General features: G+C 37.1%; 1 pseudogene; it reads left to right on the top strand.

Moving 5' to 3' along the window:
* Nucleotides 1-14,636, top strand: part of LOC137235050 (BTB/POZ domain-containing protein 6-B-like) — a 57,795-nt pseudogene extending 43,159 nt beyond the window's left edge.
* The last annotated feature ends 1,084 nt before the right edge of the window (nt 14,637-15,720 follow it).

Raw genomic sequence — 15,720 nt, forward strand, 5'->3', positions numbered from 1 at the left:
TTGCGTACTTTAGGAGCAGTTGTTTTGCCTTACTCTGATAGTCTTCCTCTAGCCCCTCCGTCCATGCCGTGATGCCATTTGAAAGATCAATTTTGCTAGTTGAAACATTTTCCTGGAGCTATTCACAATTAATTTCTACTTTAGCCTCTTGACATCTTCTCACTATACTTCTTTTGATCAGTTTGAGTAGTGACTTAAACTAATTGAGTACTCTTACTGGACTACGCGCATCTTGTTTTGTCATACCCATGGTTTTCCCTACAAGTACATGCGGTGTTGATTTGTTTGCTGCTTCGACAAGCCACAATTTGTTTGTCCCATAATCTCCATCAAACTTTACCCAGATGATTGCCGCCGATTTTGTTGGTATTTACTGATTCTCCTCCACCAAAACTAGTTTACTGCTGTAGCCTTTCTCGTAGCCATCCACATGTCCTCCGACAGTATGATTGCTCGACCTTCTTTCGAGGTAGAGATTATGGGTCATTCAATTGCAGGAGCCAGCTGTTGCCCCTTGCGGCTGACTCGCTTTAGTTTAACGACTGAGTAGACTTGGAGAATTATGTCTACCCACTCTGGCCTTTCCACTTCCAAGCGATGCTGGCTTACGCAAAAGTGACGCGGTTTTCTGAGATAATGCATGTGATACCGTTTCAACAAATGTTGGCTTGGGTTTGCGTATGTAGATCGCTTTGTTTCACCGTACCGCATTCCTTTTATGAAGCTCTGAATGTTTACCCTCTCGGTGTATTCCACGGCTGCATTCGCATTGGCGAGATGAGCCAATCTTTTAATGTCCGACGCGAATCCTGCAATGTTTCATTAGGCTTCTGGAAGCGGCTCTGCATTTCAAATTGTTATATCTGTTTCCTATGATCGCTTCCGTATCGTCTTTCCAATGCTGCAATCAATGCTTCATAATTGTTTCGTTCTCCCTCTGGAATGGTCTGTAAGATTTCAGCAGCAGGTCCTTTCAACGCCACGAACAATGCAGCAACTTTGTCTTTAGAATTCCAGTTGTTCTTCTCAAATTGGAGCTTAAAAGGAACAGAGCCGTCAAACGTTTGGGATTTTACCTTCAGAGTATACGTTGAACTAATTGGACGGTTCAATTCTAATTCCTGGATTCGACCTTTCAAAGCATCCATCTCGGGGTGAGCTGCCAGTATGTGGGCAATGGTGAAGCCGTTTGTGCTGTCAAATTGGAAAAACAAAAACATATTTTGTACATTTGCATATCAAACGTACAAGCTTATTTTGTGTTTAAGTAATGCTTGTCATGTGAAGCTTTAAAATGACATTTGTGTGAGAGTTCTCTCACTACTGTTATGAGCTACAGACGTGCTACGGATCGCGAAAACTATTATACTACAAAACTTTTAAAACCACAAATCACAAGAAAGCACCACAAAATCGAAAAGTGCAAATAATATGCATGAACAGCATGCTAAAAGTTCAAATAACTTAATGGTCTCAGACCACATGTACTCAAAAAAAGTGCAAACCAATAACAAAAGAAAATGCAACAATGTGGAAGTGCCATCAGCTTCCAAACTCATCAACAATAATTATAACGCAGCTCTCGATCTCGAAAGTTACGATGAAGAGTGCGTAAACAAGTTCAAAGAATATGTTACACAAAAACAAAACAAACCATGTGACATGCAAATAAGCTCCAAAAACAAAACGTCACATACGGAAAATAGAGGTGAAAATAACATTACGCGGAGACAAACAAATCTTCGGCAAATACCGAAACCGACAATAAAAACAAAAACAAAGTGCCACCGATCATAATTCACGGCATAGAGCCAGACAAACTAATTGAAGTGCTAATCAAAGGCTTAAAAATTGAAAACAGAGAAAACAAGGAACAAAAATAAACTCTCTACATTCAAGACTTAAACACATTCCTATAGGTAAAACGAATGTTCATTTCTTCAAATACTGTCCAAAATCTTTGAAAAATAAAACATATTTATTCAAAGGGTTAAATGCAGATCCGATTCTAATTCTAAAAGAATTACAACAATACCAAAATTACAGCTTAAAATGTATTAAAGTATCGCAGTTTTCTACAAACAAATCTAGAAAAAACTTTACTGCGTTACCGATTTTCATGATACAAATAACACCCGAAAACAGCATAAATACACTTAAAAACAATAAAAAACATTTTATATAGATGTATAAACTGTGAACCCCTGAAAAAGAGGGTATTGCACAATGTCGCAATTGCCAAGGATTCTTCCATAGCGCAGCCAACTGCCATTTACCACCCAAATGTGTCAAATGTCATCAACCACACAACAGCAAAGAATGTAAAATAGAACAAGTAAGAAAGGCTAAGTTCGGGTGTAACCGGACATTACATACTCAGCTGCCAAATTACAGCTTGCAAAACTTTTAAATTACCTTCTTTTAGAAGTGGGCGGTGCCACGCCCATTGCCCAAAATTTTCTACTCTTTTATTCTGCGTCATAAGGTCAACCCACCTACCAAGTTTCATCGCTTTATCCATCTTTGGTAATGAATTATCGCACTTTTTCGGTTTTTCGAAATTTTCGGTATCGAAAAAGTGGGCGTGGTTATAGTTCGATTTCATTCATTTTAAATAGCGATCTGAGATGAGTGCCCAGGATCTTACATACCAAATTTCATTAAGACACCTCAAAATTTACTCAAGTTATCGTGTTTACGGGCAGACGGACGGACGGACATGGCTAAATGAATTTTTTTTTTTCGCCCAGATCGTTTTGATATATAGAAGTCTATATCTATCTCGATTAGTTTATGCCGTTACGGGGTAACGTTATGCGAACAAAATTAATATACTCTGTGAGCTCTGCTCAGCTGAGTATAAAAACATGATGATAAAGACAAAAGCAAGCTCTATTGTGCTCAATGCAAAAAGTATGGGCATTCACCTTCATACAAGGGATGCGAAAAAATATACTAGTCTTAAACTAAAACTTATGGAAAAGAAAAAAATATCATTCATAAAAATTCATTAGTCAGCAAAACTTTATTAATCCAAATGTAAAATTTGCCGATCTTTTTGAAAAATCGACTCCACCTCAAAATATTTCCAACTTAACTATTAGTAATGAAAAGATAACCAATAACTTATTCTTAGAACTTAAAAAGGTAAAGGATAACTTAAAAGATCAATTGTCAATTCTCCAGAAATGACAGTAAGATCAAGCATCTCACATCCATGTTCTTTTTTCATTACTAGATGTATAATATAACTAACACTTTTGTTAAAACCACTCTTAATATAATATCCATTAATGTTAACTCCTTAGTCACCAAACCTTGAAGGTATGATCTCGAAAAGTTCTTAATGAAACACACACCAAACATCGTTCTTTTGAACGAAACTAAACTATATAGAAAACCCAAACTTTGGTTTAGAAACTATGTATTTATCCGCAAGGATAGAGCCAACTCAAAATTAGGAGGAGGCACAGGTATACTAATTCGAAACAATATCAAATAAGCAATTGTCACAGGCTCACAAAACTAGCATGTCTTGAAGCATGTGCTATAAAAATACCGTTATATGTCGTAGCTGCTTATTACCCAAGCGGAAATAACAACAAGGATTTCGAAAAGGATTTAAGTACATTATTTGAAAAATTAAGTCTAGAAAACCCAGACAACCTTTTCTTAATAGCAGGTGACCTCAATAGTAAACATTGTAATTAGGGGAACGCAATTGGCAACCAAAAAGGCAAAACTCTTCAACAATGGATAGATGAAAACCAAATAAAGTATAAAGTATAATGCAATCCAAATAGACGTCTCAAGAGACATTAACCTTAAACCCTTTGAGATGTTTATAGAAAATGCAACTATGAATTACGATTACAATAGAACAAACTGGGAGAAATTCAATAGCAAAATTCTACAAAAATTGTCTAATGGCAAGTCGGTACCCAAAGAAAGAAATCTAGAAAACTTAGAAATAGACAATCATTTAAGCGCTTTATTTGAAATAATTTTAGATACTATCGAAGAATTGTCCCCAAATTTCCGAATAACGGCGTAAATAAAATATACCACAATACCATTATCACAAAATTGCATACAGAAAAGAGTAAATTCTTCACACACATTAAAAAACATAATAGAAGAGAAATAATACTCAGGGACGAAATACTATCATAGCTTAAATCTAGACTTAATTAATTAAAATTTTAAAGAAACTATGCACAAAGTATGGAACGACTAATATAAAAAAATTGATTTCAATAGACCATCAAGACTCACTATATATGTTTAAGAAAATAACAAAAAAAATTCAAGCCTTATACCGCCCTAGAACTCAACGAAATTAAAATATTTCTCAACTATCAACACACATTATAGAGGCCAATATCGAATAAAGTGAAATAGAAAAGACTTCCGATTTTTTGTACTCAATTGACCAGAGCTCACAGAGTATATTAACTTTGATTGGATAACGGTTGGTTGTACAGGTATAAAGGAATCGAGATAGATATAGACTTCCATATATCAAAATCATCAGTAAAAAATTCGATTGAGCCATGTCCGTCCGTCCGTTAACACGATAACTTGAGTAAATTTTGAGGTATCTTGATGAAATTTGGTATGTAGGTTCCTGGGCACTCATCTCAGATCGCTACTTAAAATTAACGATATCGGACTATAACCACGCCCACTTTTTCGATATCGAAAATTTCGAAAAATCGAAAATGTGCGATAATTCATTACCAAATACGGATTTAGCGATGAAACCTAGTAGGTGAGTTGAACTTATGGCGCAGAATAGAAAACTAGTAAAATTTTGGACAATGGGCGTGGCACCGCCCACTTTTAAAAGAAGGTAATTTAGAAGTTTTGCAAGCTGTAATTTGGCAGTCGTTGAAGATATCATGATGAAATTTGGCAGGAGCATTACTCTTATTACTATATGTCTGGTTAATAAAAATTAGCAAAATCGGAGAGCGACCACGCCCACTTTTTAAAAAAAATTTTGTTTAAATTCAAATTTTAAAAGAAAAGTTAATATCTTTACAGTATATAAGTAAATTATGTCAACATTCAACTCCAGTAATGATATGTTGCAACAAAATACAAAATTAAAAGAAAATTTCAAAATGGGCGTGGCTCCGCCCTTTTTCATTTAATTTGTCTAGGATACTTTTAATGCCATAAGTCGAACAAAAATTTACCAATCCTTGTGAAATTTGGTAGAGGCTTAGATTCTAGGACGATAACTGTTTTCTGTGAAAAAGGGCGAAATCGGTTGAAGCCACGCCCAGTTTTTGTACACAGTCTTTCCGCTCTGCCGTTAACAGGATAACTTGAGAAAAATCGATATATCTTTACTAAACTCAGTTCACGTACTTATCTGAACTCACTTTGTATTGGTGTAAAAAATGGCCGAAATCCGACCATGACCACGCCCACTTTTTCGATATCGAAAATTACGAAAAATGAAAAAAATGCCATAATTATATACCAAATACGATAAAAGGGATGAAACATGGTAATTGTATTGGTATATTGACGCAAAATATAACTTTAGAAAAAAAACTTGATAAAATGGGTGTGACACCTACCATATTAAGTAGAAGAAAATGAAAAAGTTTTGCAGGGCGAAATCAAAAGCCCTTGGAATCTTGGAAGGAATATTGTTCGTGGTATTACATATATAAATAAATTAGCGGTACCCGACAGATGATGTTCTGGATCACCCTGGTCCACATTTTGGTCGATATCTCGAAAACGCCTTCACATATACAACTAAGGGCCACTCCCTTTTAAAACCCTCATTAATACCTTTAATTTGATACCCATATCGTACAAACACATTCTAGAATCACCCCTGGTTCACGTTTATGGCGATATCTCGAAAAGGCGTCCACATATAGAACTAAGGCCCACTCCTTTTTAAAACACTCATTAACACCTTTCATTTGATACCCATATCGTACAAAAAAAATCAGGAGTCACCCCTGGCCAACCTTTATGGCGATATCTCGAAAAGGCATCCACCTATAGAACTAAGGCCCACTCCCTTTTAAAATACTCATTAACAACTTTCATTTGATACCCATATCGTACAAACAAATTCTAGAGTCACCCCTGGTCCACCTTTATGGCGATATCTCGAAAAGGCGTCCACCTATAGAACTAAGGCCCACGCCCTTTTAAAATACTCATTAACACCTTTCATTTGATACCCATATTGTACAAACGCATTCTAGAGTCACCCCTGGTCCACGTTTATGGCGATATCCCGAAAAGGCGTCCACCCATAGAACTAAGGCCCGCTCCCTTTTAAAATACTCATTAACACCTTTCATTTGATACCCATATCGTACAAACAAATTCTAGAGTCACCCCTGGTCCACCTTTATGGCGATATCTCGAAAAGGCGTCCACCTATAGAACTAAGGCCCATTCCCTTTTAAAATACTCATTAACACCTTTCATTTGATACCCATATACTACAAACAAATTCTAGAGTCACCCCTGGTCCACCTTTATGGCGATATCTCGAAAAGGCGTCCACATATAGAACTAAGGCCCACGCCCTCTTAAAATATTCATTAACACCTTTCATTTGATACTCATATCGTACAAACAAATTCTAGAGTCACTCCTGGTCCATCTTTATGGCGATATCTCGAAAAGGCGTCCATCTATAGAACTTAGGCCCACGCCCTTTTAAAATACTCATTAATACCTTTCATTTGATACCCATATCGTACAAACAAATTCTAGAGTCAGGCCTGGTCCACCTTTATGGCGATATCCCTAAATGGCGTCCATCTATAGAACTATGGCCCACTTCCTCTTAAAATACTCTTTAATACCTTCCATTTGATACACATGTCATACAAACACATTCCAGGGTTACCCTAGGTTCTTTTTACAACATGGTGATTTTCCCTTACTTTGTCTCCACAGCTCTCAACTGAGTATGTAATGTTCGGTTACACCCGAACTTAGCCTTCCTTACTAGTTTTTTAATAAGAGAACAAAACCTCATACTTAACGCTATAGGTTCATATATGCAATCAGTTCACACCATAAAGCAGAATGATCCTGATAATGGAACTCACCATATAGTAATGCAGAGTTTCAATAAGTTTTTAGAAATAAAAGCCAAAGCCCTCCATTACACAAAAACCACATTTAACGTAAATACTAAATCAAATATGCTTGAGGACCACCAATACAAAATTACTTCTCAACACCGGAAGCAGTAATTAACATTTTTAGAAACATTCCAGCAAAGTTATCATCTGGTTGGGACGGGATACCAAATATAGTTTTGAAAAATTTTCCACCCATAATGATACTAGGATACGTCTCGTTATTTAATAACATGTTGAATATTGCTTACTTCACCCAAAATTGGAAAAGAGCGAAAACCATCGTCCTACCCAAAAAAGGCAAAGATACTACTATCATAAATAACCTACGCCCCATAAGTCTTTTTCCGAGTATCAGCAAGGTATTTAGAGTACTAGTAAGTAACAATATAACACAGTTCTGTAGTGAAAATGATTTTGTAAGTAAAAAACAATTTGGGTTTAAATACCAACATTCTACCACGCAAGCATTTCACTGTCTGGATCATACATCAACTGGAACTGGCATAAAAAATATTGTACAGATGCATGCATGCCTGATTAATTCAGAAACAGCATTTGATGGACTATGGTTGAATGGTCTAATATTTAAATTAATGAAATAAAAATTTCCTCTGCATCTGTTAATTTTAACTTACAACATGATATACGAAAAGCGATTCACAATATCTAATTGTAAAAAGCAAAGTTACCAAAATTGCAAAATGGAAAATGGGTTGCAACAAGGAACAGTAAACTCTCCAATACTCTTTAACATTTTTATTTTGGACCTCATAAATAATATTGCAAATATCATCTCATGCGCTAATGATCTCGTCATCTATCATGCAGAGAATAATATTGTAACGAATTTTGGGAAATTCCGCTTATTTGCAACCTTCTACTAACGTTCGAATCACTAAACTGTTGAATACATAACTCCACAATTCAATAATGCAAAATGGCCTTTATTAAAGTACAACAACACTTCTACTTCTCAACAGATAGCGTGCTTAAATCAAACTGATTACTGCTTACTCAGCTTTAACTCCTTTTATACTCTGTAATGTCTCGTTCGCATATTTCTAGGCGTTTCTATTTCTAGAATTTACTACTCGCTATAACTACAGATGCACGATTATTATAGCTTCTTGCATAGCCCATGCGCATGTATATGTGAGTGATATTTCCACAAATGATTGCCTACTTTTGGGAGTATCTCAGATATATGCATGCGTTTGTACGTTGCTCTTCGCTGCTTGTATGGACTTATTTATAGACATAACGATTGATTTCTTCATGTGCATACAAGTCACTGCTTAGTATTGGCTTACAGATGATAGTATCTCTAAGTGTTGCTAATATTAGTCAGAATATATATGCCATAAACTCAAATCTTCAAAAAACCTTTGATGAGATAGAAACATACACAAAAAATTGGCACCTTAAAATAAACACAAACAAGTGCGAAACAATCCTAAACAAAAGTTAAAGAGTATAGCCAAGACATACGGAAAAATTTTTAAAAATTCGGAATAAAAGCAAGCACAAGCGGCTCAAATATTTCGATGCGGGGCAATGTAAAATATCTAGGAATAAACCTAGTCAAGTTCCTATACTTTAATAATCATGTAAATAAACAGTTGGAGCGAGCCAGAAGTGCATTCTTTTCATATAAGAATTTATTCTATTCACGACATGTATCATCTAGAGTCAAGATAATCATGTACCAATGCTTAATACGACCCATAATTACATACGCCGCCCCTATATGGTTCAACATATCTCCATCCTACATGGAAATAATTAGAATTTTTGAGCGCAAATGTCTAAGAGTATGCACATCACTTTATAGGAAATCACAAAGTGATCACAAATAATACTGTTCAAATAGCCAACTAGTTATATAATAAATCCAAAGTTAACAGGATAGATAATTACATAATTAATCTTATAAGAAGACACATACAAAGATGCTTGAATTGCGATATGAATACCCTTATAAATGGGCCATTATACACCAACGAAAATTATATAAAAGAGTCTCTGGAGTTAGGATTTACTCCACCAGGGGCATTTATCTACCTTTACAAAAATAATTTGGTGCAAAATGATGACGCTGTACCACAGATACCGCAGAGCGACAGATAAACTTATTAAACTTTCCCAACCTGAAGAAAGCGAGCTTGGATTCGAGTATACCTTTCAGAGATGTGAAAACCCAATGATCCCTTAAAATTTTGGTGGCTAGAGGACTATCCTAAATATGTAGTTTTAATTTTTTATCAGCTTTATATCATATTACATTTATATACTGTTATTTTTTTTTTTATTATATTCCCAAAATGTTATCTAGGTTTGCATAATTATTGAATAACATATAAACTTTCTTAGAAATATCTGTTACCACAAAAGTATATGTACGAATAATATTTATCATAAATTCTGAGAGCTCCTCTTAAGACATTGTTTATTATATGTGCAACTGAATTTTTAGTCTATTTTATTTGGATTGAGAAAACTTATCTATGAAACTTTAATAATAAACAACTTAAAAAAAAACACAAAACAAGCATCCATCTCGGCCTCAAAAAAAGCTTCCAGCTGCGAAGAAACCTTTGTTTCTAGTGCCTCCAGCTTTGATGAGATACGCTCTTTGTTCGGCCGGGGTGCGTCTGATCCTTGCGAGAGGTGGGCGCACCGGGTCGATCTCAGTGGGAATATACGTATGGAAATAAAAATAAGAGAATGCGAGATTTCTCGTTATAATGGTATGTTTTATTGGGTAGATAAGAAATATACAGGAAAAATATATTACCTTGTGAATATGTGACTACGGCAGAGATCGTTGGCGGCAGATGCGTGCTGTATGGCTGTTGAAATCCAAGAGGCCGGTTGTATAGCAAGCTACAACCGTTGACCCGCAAAATCCTCCGTTTTGGAGGGGAAAGGCACCCACACATCAACCCCGACATGCATATACATGAGTGCTGACAAAAAGCACACATACACGTGCATGTACATGCATGCACATGCATGAGGTTGATGGTGTGGGTGGTTATAAATTAAGTCGAGTATCGAGTATCGATTTGCAGAGTTGCATTGGGGGGATCGCAATCAGATGCGGAAAAGTTAGGCATCCTGCCTAAACATGCCGGCCCCCTTGCGATACGCAACATCGTTTTTCGCCAATGTCCTCCGCTGAAACGAGAAAAAAAAAATGAATATAAGACTTACACACTAAACTTAATCTAGATGAGGAGTTCGCCAGCTGCGCGGGTGGCCGGCAGTCCGTCCCGACTTGTTCAGCATGCCACCTAAGCTAGGATGAAACGGTAACGGTTATGAACAGATATAAGTGAATATTTCTTGCCATTGAATTATACATAATTCTTAAATATAGAAATTCATAGAGTGATATGACGTAGAAGGTCAATAGTGCTGGACGAAGAGGCCGAGGTCTCCGTTCCAGACTGGAAAATTTATTTTTTTTTTCCTTTTGTTGAACGGAGAGGCCGATGTCTCCGTTCCAGATTCGCATTATTTTTGTTTGGTTGGACGAAGAGGCCGAGGTCTCCGTTCCAGACTCGCATTTTTTCGTTTTAGGTTTATTCTGGGCTGGACGAAGAGGCCGAGGTCTTCGTTCCAGCGTCTAATGTATCGTGTTGCTCTAGGGGCGACTGCCTTTTTTTGTTGGAGAAGGTGTGGCATCTTTTTAGGTGCCAGGGCGAGTGACCGTGAGGTTGGTTGGGTGAAACGGAGGTGTTTTATTACAAAACGTATGTTAAAAAATGTAAAGCTAGTTTAAAACGAAGCGTAGGGGCCGACGAAGGTATGGATTTAATTTTGTGCGACAGCTCATGACGAACAGCGCAAATCGTAATTAAATTCGAAAGTGTACCAACTGCCGGTGCTTGCATGCAGATTGGCGATGCGTTCTCCACGACGCGTTCTATCTGCCCGTACCATTCTGAGACTGCATGCAACCCTGTCGTATATTTATTGGTTAGCTGACAGCTGGTATGGTGAATTTGTGGCGTACGAGTACATATATACATATATGTAATTGCTTGCCCTTGAAAAAAAAACTAGGTCACTGGGGAAGTGGCACACTAAGCCAGTAGAAACAGTTGACTTTTTTCCATTTCGGGATTTTGTCGTGTCGGGATTCTTTTATTTCGGGACCCGGATTGTTTTTGTACCGAGCCCTTATAATGACTGTTTGTGATGTTTGTTGTTGAAAAACAACAATTCCTGCCCCAGCCAACAAAAAATCACGCAGTACCGATGGCAAGAAAACAAAAAAAAAAACAAATTTTTTGTTTGTTTTTTTTTTTTTTTTGTAAATGGGAACATAATTATTTTTAAATGAGGTGTTGGCCGTTATTTTGTGCGTTAGTATTTTTTGGGGCTGCCCGAGGCGTCAGTATGGGTCAAAAAGCCGATCCCGAATTTGTTTCCTTTGCGGGTATTCGGTACCAGCGTGCGTTATTTGACGCAGCACTAAAAAAATAAGCAAATATATATACATAAGTTGGTATAAGTATATGGACAGTCAGTGCACGGACCTTACCGCATTGGTAGATTTACTAACTTTCCGACCCATTTTTATTTTCTACTACTAATACCACCGAGGCCCAAAATCTACCAATATTTCTGTATTTTCGCTTTGAAAACGCATACTGCGATCATTTTTAAGTATTTAATTGCCGAGCCCACCCAACTAACATTAGGAGGTGATATTGACATATCAGTAAATTTTAAAAGATTTGTGAACAAATTTAAACAAGAAATAAATTTTTTGATGAGATTAATGTAGTAACTGAGCACGCGAAAATTTTCTGCGCTGTTTTGATCAGTTTTTTTTTTTGAATATTTTTGAACGAAAATAAAAAGTTTAACGTAAACGATAACATGCCAAAATCGTTTATTTTGTGGCAGTACTTTTGGTACATTGGTAAAATTGGTAAGCATACCAGCTGCAAAGCAAAAACGAAAAAAATCCTCGAGAACATTTATACATACCCTGCAAAAATCGTTGGACCATGTGGTCCACTGGAGTACTTACCATTGTACTCCACTGTAATGCAGCGATGGACCAACTCATGTTTCTGCACGAACATGTTGTAAGCCGATCATTGCTCGTTTTTAACGATTGTTATCACTACACGATGTTTATTGGACTGTGGGTACTCCATGGATTACTCCGATGTAATGCGGAGCTGGAGTATATGGTCCGGTCCTAGGACATCGCAATGTTAATTGGACCATATTTTTTGTATGAATTGTGGTTAATTTTGGAGCACTCGCTTGGTCCATAGCGAGTACTCCATACATACATGCATGGAGTACTCGCGATTTTTGCAGGGTACTTATGTATAGAATGTGAAATTCCTAAGAATTGAAAACAAACGGGACTAAAATCGAACGATTTTTCCCGTTGGTATATTCTTTTACTACGGCGCGTGGAAAATATGTGGATATGAGCATCGCTACAAAAGTAAAATTGTATACTGATGTAATTACTTCATCAGCTTAAGGTAAAAGGTAAAATGAGAGTAGAAAAAATTCGAATTGAAAATAAAAATGGCAGCAATGTGGAAATCTAATGAGAAGAATCTCGAAAACTGCTTTTCTTATAAAAAAAATTGCAACAATTTTTTAAAAAAATATAAGAAAAGGTTACGGTGTTTTCGTATATATTGTTAAATAAATAAATAATCGTGCCTGAACGGTTCTAGTGAGTTTTTTTTGGTTAAAACTTGATCAAGTTTTTTTTCTTTACACTTTTGTTCCCCAATCAAATATTCATCATTCAGTACCTTACAAAGTCCTTGAGTGCGGCGCAATTTTCAATGGCGAACAACAATATAATTTCGCTAAAGTCGATGAATAAGCGAAACCAGGGAGGCGATGTCGCACTCACAAATGAATGCCTGGATAAATGTGGAAACGATAAACAATGGTAATGGCTATTTTGTTTTCCTCAAGTTCAGCAAGCGGTGGTTCCGCTGGAGGTAGTAGTTCATACATATGTTTGTTCAACTGGAGCAGCTGCAACAAATCAGTCAAATAATTCCACAGCAAATGCTAATGATACAGCTGATCCTAATTGGCAGGCCATGAAAGCGACTGTACTTGAGAGAAATGCGGCAATGTTTAATAACGAATGAATGTCAGATGTGAAATTTGTTGTTGGTGGAGAGTTTGCAGATTGTGTGCAAACAATACCGGCGCATAAGTATATTCTAGCCACGGGTATCTCAGTGTTCTCTGCTATGTTTGGTGGGCTAGCGGAAAATAAACAAGAAATAAAGTGCCTGATGTGGAGCCATCAGCGTTTTTAACGTTGTTAAGATACCTATATTGTGGTGAGATTCAATTGGAACCTGATAACATATTGGCCACATTGTATGCGGCTAAAAAATATACTGTACCACAGTTAGCACGCGCATGCGTCAATTATTTAGAAGTTAAATTGACGGCAAAAAACGCCTGTCTACTTCTCAGTCAATCGCGTCTATTCGAAGAGTCCGAATTGATACAGCGTTGCTGGGAAGTACTCGATGCACAAGCCGAAAGGCAATTAAATCGGAAGATTTTGTCGCCATCGATCTCAAAACTTTTGAATCGATATTGTCGCGTGAGACGCTCAACTGCAAGGAGATACCTCTCTTTGAGGCAGCGCTCAATTGGGCTATAAATGCTTGCCAAAAAATGGGCATTGATGTGTCTGCACAAAATAAACGTAGGATGTTAGACAAGCATTGCATTTAATAAGTATACCGACAATGACGTTGGAAGAGTTCGCTAATGGCGTTGCACAGACAGGCATATTAACATCACAAGAAACTATTGATATATTTTTAAATTTTAGTGCAAAATCTAAACCGCATTTAAGTTTTCCAACACGCGCACGTGCTGGCCTCAAGACACAAGTATGTCATCGTTTTCAATCGTGCGCATATCGTTCAAATCAGTGGCCGTGGACGATGTGATTCAATACAATTCTCAGTGGATTGTAGAATTTTCATTGTTGGCTTTGGCTTGTATGGTTCCTCAACTAGTGCTGCTAATTATAATGCTAAAATCGAACTTAAACGTCTGGGGCGTACACTCGCCGAAAATGATACCAAATTTTTCTCGGATGGCTCAAGCAATACCTTCCATGTATTCTTTGAACATCCCATACAAATTGAACCCGAATGTGACTATACCGCCTTTGTAATACTATATGGTAATGAGTTAAGTTTCTTCGGTCAGGAGGGCATGTCTGAGGTTTGCATGGGCGATGTAACATCCCAGTTTCAATGTTCATCCGAAAGCGCTAATGGTACTGGCGTACAAGGTGGTCAAATACCTGATCTGATATTTTATGGCCCAACCACAATGACCGGCCTGAATTCGCCAACTAATTCACTATGTGCTACACCAAATGGTGGCGCTGGCGCTAGTGGCTTATCGAGCAGCGGTGGCGGCTTGCTCGAACGGTTTGACTTAGTCGAGCCAAAAGTACTTTGGTAGGTTGATAATTTTTATTAATGGCTTTGCTAGAATCACACTATCATTATCAGTCAAGCATTGAGGAATCGGTTGTTGTCAATTGTGCTACATAAGGTCCGAACGTGGCTTGCTATGTTGGAGAATTATCACTTAACACCGCAAGCTGTACACCTGTATAAGGGTGGTGACTTTACGCCTAACCCCCGACGAAATTGGAAAGTACGAGGACGTCTAAGCCCGCTGATATAGGTCATGATGGTCCCGTCTTTGATGCTACGGGATATTCCTGTGCGCGAATGGAGGAATTAGGACGAAAAAGGACTCGGATGATCATTACGAGAGACAAAAAAGGGGAGCAATAGAGCCTACGGCTTTACTGGTAACATATCGGGTAAGACAGAGCTTCATTTAAAATATAAATCATTTGAGTTAACTGTAATCAGTTTTAGGACTATAATTCTCCTTGCGCTAACGTGAAGATAATTGTACACGGAGCAAATTGTTATTTGCTCAAACAGATGAAGTGCGGGACGAAAAGAAACAACATTTGCGAACACTAAGGGTAGTGCTAATACAAATAACCGAAGAATGTGTGCTGGAAGATATTTGAACTAAACTGAACGAAGACTATAATAAAAAGAGAGTGAGTAAGTATTTGAATTTCTATTTCGATATGCATTTTATATAGCGGGTTTCTTCATAAATAAATGCTGTTAAATTCAATATGTCTACATACATAGATAAATGCGAATGCATACAATCATTTGGTTTAATGCATCATTAACAGAATGAATTATTAAAACCATGTTTTATTTTATGCGACAGTAGTCGTGCTTGTGGTGGCACTACACTGAACGTCCACTATATTATTCTTCTGCTACGCTTTGCTTTAGTTGTTCAGCAGATTCAGACGGACTAGTTGCGTCTCAATAAAAGAGTTCATACATGTTGTAGCTGTCTGTGATATTAATGTCGAATGTGACATTTCCCTTGACCAGCGTCTCATTGTTTAATACGGCACTGATTTGACTATCCCAATGGATTGCTTCTTCTGCACAAGCTTCAATTGGTTCACCATTGATAATAGTAACAATAAGAATGTCTT

This window comes from Eurosta solidaginis, chromosome X (genome assembly GCF_040869045.1).
Source record: "Eurosta solidaginis isolate ZX-2024a chromosome X, ASM4086904v1, whole genome shotgun sequence".
Taxonomy (NCBI): Eukaryota; Metazoa; Arthropoda; class Insecta; order Diptera; family Tephritidae; genus Eurosta; species Eurosta solidaginis.